Source organism: Oncorhynchus nerka, linkage group LG7, assembly GCF_034236695.1.
Source record: "Oncorhynchus nerka isolate Pitt River linkage group LG7, Oner_Uvic_2.0, whole genome shotgun sequence".
Taxonomy (NCBI): Eukaryota; Metazoa; Chordata; class Actinopteri; order Salmoniformes; family Salmonidae; genus Oncorhynchus; species Oncorhynchus nerka.
The window spans coordinates 97,077,919-97,083,918 of NC_088402.1; the positions used below are offsets into that span (position 1 = coordinate 97,077,919).

At 36.8% G+C, this 6,000-nt stretch overlaps 1 protein-coding gene across 1 annotated transcript in view; it reads left to right on the forward strand.

The window, feature by feature from the left end:
• Positions 1-6,000, forward strand: part of flna (filamin A, alpha (actin binding protein 280)) — a 264,701-nt gene that overhangs the window by 172,790 nt on the left and 85,911 nt on the right.

Below are 6,000 nucleotides of genomic sequence, written 5' to 3' on the forward strand. Positions count from 1 at the left end.
AGTATACGGTATTTAAAATACTTGTTTCTGTGTATTTGAAAATACAAGTACTTGTATTTGACTATTTGAATGGTTATTTGTAAAACCTGTCATGCCCTGACCATAGAGAAACTTTTTAATTCTCTATTTTGGTTAGGTCGGGGTGTGACTAATCTAGGTTGTTTATGTCTATGTTGGCATGGTATGGTTCCCAATCAGAGGCAGCTGTTTGTTGTTGTCTCTGACTGGGGATCATATTTAGGCAGCCATTTCCCCACTGTGTTTTGTGGGATCTTGTTTATGTGTAGTTGCCTGTGAGCACTTCATTTAGGCAGCCATTTCCCCACTGTGTTTTGTGGGATCTTGTTTATGTGTAGTTGCCTGTGAGCACTTCATTTAGGCAGCCATTTCCCCACTGTGTTTTGTGGGATCTTGTTTATAATTAGTTGCCTGCCACTTCATTGGCTTCACATATCGTTTATTCTTTATTGTTTTTTTGTGCGGTTCACTTATAATAAAATATGTCGAACCGATTTCAAGCTGCGCTTTGGTCCGAATGTTCTTTTCGGCGATTGTGACAAAAACCAACTAGATTTTCAAATACTTATTTTGTAATGCGGTGCCTCTCCACTCCCTCTCCTGGCAGGGAAGTCAGGCGCAGGAGAATGAGCTGCGCTGTTTAATAAACATCAAAACCTCAGAAAACCAAAGTATACAAAATAACAAATAGAGTGTGCAAAACCCGTCGCACACCAGAATCGACAATAAACACCTATATACAACAAACAATCTCCGACAAGGACATGAGGTGAAACAGATGGTTAAATACACAACGTGTAATTGATGGGATTGGAATCAGGTGTGTAGGAAGACAAGACAAAACCAATTGAAAATGACAAATGGATCAATGATGGATAGAAGGTTGGTGACGTCGACCGCCAAGCACCGCCTGAACAAGGAGAGGGACCGACTTCTGCAGAAGTCGTGACAGTGCCTAGGTTAAATCCCTGGGTTAAATCCCCAGGTTAAATCCCCAGGTTAAATACCTAGGTTAAATCCCCAGGTTAAATCCCTAGGTTAAATACATAGGTTAAATCCCCAGGTTAAATCCCTAGGTTAAATAACTAGATTAAATACTGAGGTTAAATAACCAGGTTAAATACCTAGGTTAAATACCTCGGTTAAATACCTGGGTTAAATCCCCAGGTTAAGTACCTAGATTAAATACCCTAGGTTAAATAACTAGGTTAAATACTGAGGTTAAATAACCAGGTTAAATACCTAGGTTAAATCCCTGGGTTAAATTTTAAATCCCTGGGTTAAATTCCTAGGTTAAATACCTAGCTTAAATCCCCAGGTTAAATACCTAGGTTAAATCCCAAGGTTAAATCCCTGGGTTAAATACCTAGGTTAAATCCCCAGGTTAAATACCTTGGTTAAATACCTTGGTTAAATACCTTGGTTAAATCCCCAGGTTAAATCCCTGTGTTAAATTCCTAGGTTAAATAACTAGATTAAATACTGAGGTTAAATAACCAGGTTAAATCCCTGGGTTAAATACCTAGGTTAAATACCTCGGTTAAATACCTAGGTTAAATCCCCAGGTTAAGTACCTAGATTAAATACCCTGGTTAAATAACTAGGTTAAATACTGAGGTTAAATAACCAGGTTAAATCCCTGGGTTAAATACCTAGTTTAAATCCTCTGGTTAAATACCTAGGTTAAATCCCTGGGTTAAATACCCGGGTTAAACACCCTGGTTAAATACTCAGGTTAAATACCTAGGTTAAATACCTAGGTTAAATCCCCAGGTTAAGTACCTAGGTTAAATAACTAGGTTAAATACTGAGGTTAAATAACCAGGTTAAATCCCTGGGTTAAATACCTAGTTTAAATCCTCTGGTTAAAAACCTAGGTTAAATACCTAGGTTAAATCCCCAGGGTAAGTACCTAGGTTAAATAACTAGGTTAAATAACCAGGTTAAATCCCTGGGTCAAATACCTACTTTAAATCATCTGGTTAAATACCTAGGTTAAATAGCCAGGTTAAATCCCCAGGTTAAGTACCTATATTAAATACCCTGGTTAAATACCTAGGTTAAATCCCTGGGTTAAATACCCGGGTTAAACACCCTGGTTAAATACTCGGGTTAAATACCTAGGTTAAATACCTAGGTTAAATCCCCAGGTTAAGTACCTAGGTTAAATAACTAGGTTAAATACTGAGGTTAAATAACCAGGTTAAATCTCTGGGTTAAATACCTAGTTTAAATCCTCTGGTTAAAAACCTAGGTTAAATACCTAGGTTAAATCCCCAGGGTTCTCTGGGTTAAATACCTAGTTTAAATCCTCTGGTTAAAAACCTAGGTTAAATACCTAGGTTAAATCCCCAGGGTAAGTACCTAGATTAAATACCCTGGTTAAATAACTAGGTTAAATAACCAGTTTAAATCATCTGGTTAAATACCTAGGTTAAAAAACCAGGTTAAATCCCTGGGTTAAATACCTAGTTTAAATCCTCTGGTTAAATACCGGGTTAAATACCCGGGATAAACCCCCGGGTTAAATCTCCAGGTTAAATCTCCAGGTTAAATCCCCAGGTTAAATCCCTAGATGATATAACCTGGTTAAATAACCTTATTAAATACCTAGGTTAAATAACCAGGTTAAATAACCTTATTAAATACCCAGGTTAAATCCCTAGATGATATAACCAGGTTAAATAACCTTATTAAATACCCAGGTTACATCCCCAGGTTAAATCCCTAGATTAAATACACCGGTTAAATCAAATCAAATCAAATTGATTTATATAGCCCTTCGTACATCAGCTGATATCTCAAAGTGCTGTACAGAAACCCAGCCTAAAACCCCAAACAGCAGGCAATGCAGGTGTAGAAGCACGGTGGCTAGGAAAAACTCCCCTAGAATGCCTGGCTTAAATCCCCAGGTTAAATATCGACGTTAAATCACCAGGTTAAATACCTACGTTAAATAACCAGGTTAAATAACCGGGTTAAATACCTAGGTTAAATCCCCAGGTTTAATACCTAGATTAAATACCTGGGTTAAAGACCTGGGTTAAAAACCCAGGTTAAATACCTGGGTTAAATACCTAGGTTAAATACCCGGGTTAAATGCCTAGGTTAAATGCCTGGGTTAAATGCCCGGGTTAAATGTCTGGGTTAAATACCTAGGTTAAATATCAACGTTAAATAACCGTGTTAAATCCCTGGGTTAAATACCTATCAAATCAAAATCAAATCAAATGTATTTGTCACATACACATGGTTAGCAGATGTTAATGGTCACATGGTTAGCAGATGTTAATGGTCACATACACATGGTTAGCAGATGTTATTGGTCACATACACATGGTTAGCAGATGTTAATGGTCACATGGTTAGCAGATGTTAATGGTCACATACACATGGTTAGCAGGTGTTAATGCGAGTGTAGCGAAATGCTTGTGCTTCTAGTTCCGACAATGCAGTAATAACCAACGAGTAATCTAACCTAACAATTCCAAAACTACTACCTTATACACACAAGTGTAAAGGGATAAAGAATATGTACATAAAGATATATGAATGAGTGATGGTACAGAACGGCATAGGCAAGATGCAGTAGATGGTATCGAGTACAGTATATACATATGAGATGAGTAATGTAGGGTATGTAAACAAGATGCAGTAGATGGTATAGAGTACAGTATATACATATGAGATGAGTAATGTAGGGTATGTAAACAAGATGCAGTAGATGGTATAGAGTACAGTATATACATATGAGATGAGTAATGTAGGGTATGTAAACAAGATGCAGTAGATGGTATAGAGTACAGTATATACATATGAGATGAGTAATGTAGGGTATGTAAACAAGATGCAGTAGATGGTATTGAGTACAGTATATACATATGAGATGAGTAATGTAGGGTATGTAAACAAAGTGGCGTAGTTTAAAGTGGCTAGTGATACATGTATTACATAAAGATGCAGTAGATGATATAGAGTACAGTATATACATATACAAATGAGATGAGTAATGTAGGGAATGTAAACATTATATTAAGTAGCATTGTTTAAAGTGGCTAGTGATATATTCTATATCAATTTCCATCAATTCCCATTATTAAAGTGCCTGGAGTTGAGTCAGTGTGTTGGCAGCAGCCACTCAATGTTAGTGGTGGCTGTTTAACAGTCTGATGGCCTTGAGATAGAAGCTGTTTTTCAGTCTCTCGGTCCCAGCTTTGATGCACCTGTACTGGATGATAGTGAGGTGAACAGGCAGTGGCTCGGGTGGTTGTTGTCCTTGATGATCTTTATGGCCTTCCTGTGACATCGGGTGGTGTAGGTGTCCTGGAGGGCAGGTAGTTTTCCCCCGGTGATGCGTTGTGCAGACCTCACTACCCTCTGGAGAGCCTTGCGGTTGTGGGCGGAGCAGTTGCCGTACCAGGTGGTGATACAGCCCGACAGGATGCTCTCGATTGTGCATCTGTAGAAGTTTGTGAGTGCTTTTGGTGACAAGCCGAAGGTTAAATACCTAGGTTAAATCCCCAGGTTAAATACCTAGTTTAAATCCCTTGGTTAAATCCCTAGGTTAAATCCCTGGGTTAAATATCCAGGTTAAATACCTAGGTTAAATACCCATGTTAAATACCCAGTTTAAATACCCAGTTTAAATACCTAGGTTAAATACCCAGGTTAAATACCTATCTTAAATAACCAAGTTAAACACGTAGGTTAAATCCACATGTTAAATCCACAGGTTAAATCCCTGGGTTAATTACCTAGGTTAAATACCTGGGTTAAATACCTATTATAAATAACCAGGTTAAACACATAGGTTAAATCCTGGGTTAATTACCTAGGTTAAATACCTGGGTTAAATGCCCAGGTTAAATCCCAAGGTTAAATACCTTGGTTAAATACCTGGATTTAAAAAACGGGTTTAAATACCCAGATTAAATATCAGGGTTAAATACCCAGATTAAATACCAGGGTTAAATACCCAGATTAAATAACGGGTTTAAATACCCAGATTAAATACCTGGATTAAATACCTGTATTAAATACCAGGGTTAAATACCTGGATTAAATACCTGGATTAAATACCAGGGTTAAATACCTGGATTAAATACCTGTATTAAATACCAGGGTTAAATACCTGGATTAAATACCTGGATTAAATACCAGGTTTAAATACCTGGATTAAATACCTGGATTAAATACCAGGGTTAAATACCTGGATTAAATACCTGGATTAAATACCAGGGTTAAATACCCAGATTAAATAACGGGTTTAAATACCTGTATTAAATACCAGGGTTAAATACCTGGATTAAATACCTGGATTAAATACCAGGTTTAAATACCCAGATTAAATAACGGGTTTAAATATCCAGGTTAAATACCCATATTAAATACCAGGGTTAAATACCCAGATTAAATAACGGGTTTAAATACCCAGGTTAAATACCCAGGTTAAATACCCAGATTAAATACCAGGTTTAAAACCCAGATTAAATAACGGGTTTAAATACCCAGATTAAATACCAGGGTGAAATACCTGGATTAAATAACGGGTTTAAATACCCAGATTAAATACCAGGGTTAAATACCCAGATTAAATATCAGGGTTAAATACCCAGATTAAATATCAGGGTTAAATACCCAGATTAAATATCAGGGTTAAATACCCAGATTAAATATCAGGGTTAAATACCCAGATTAAATACCAGGGTTAAATACCCAGATTAAATAACGGGTTTAAATACCCAGGTTAAATAACGGGTTTAAATACCCAGGTTAAATGCCTTTTTCTAATTCTTTACAACTGTACTTCCAAATACATTTACATTTTGAACTATTTGTCTTTTCAAATTCAATATATCTGATTACTTACCTCGAATATATGTGTAAATAATTGAAATATTTGCAACAGATTTTAAAAGTTGTGGTCTTTGCAGGTGTGTGAGTCTTTGATTGGTTAATGAGACCTCTTAGCCCGCCCTCTCT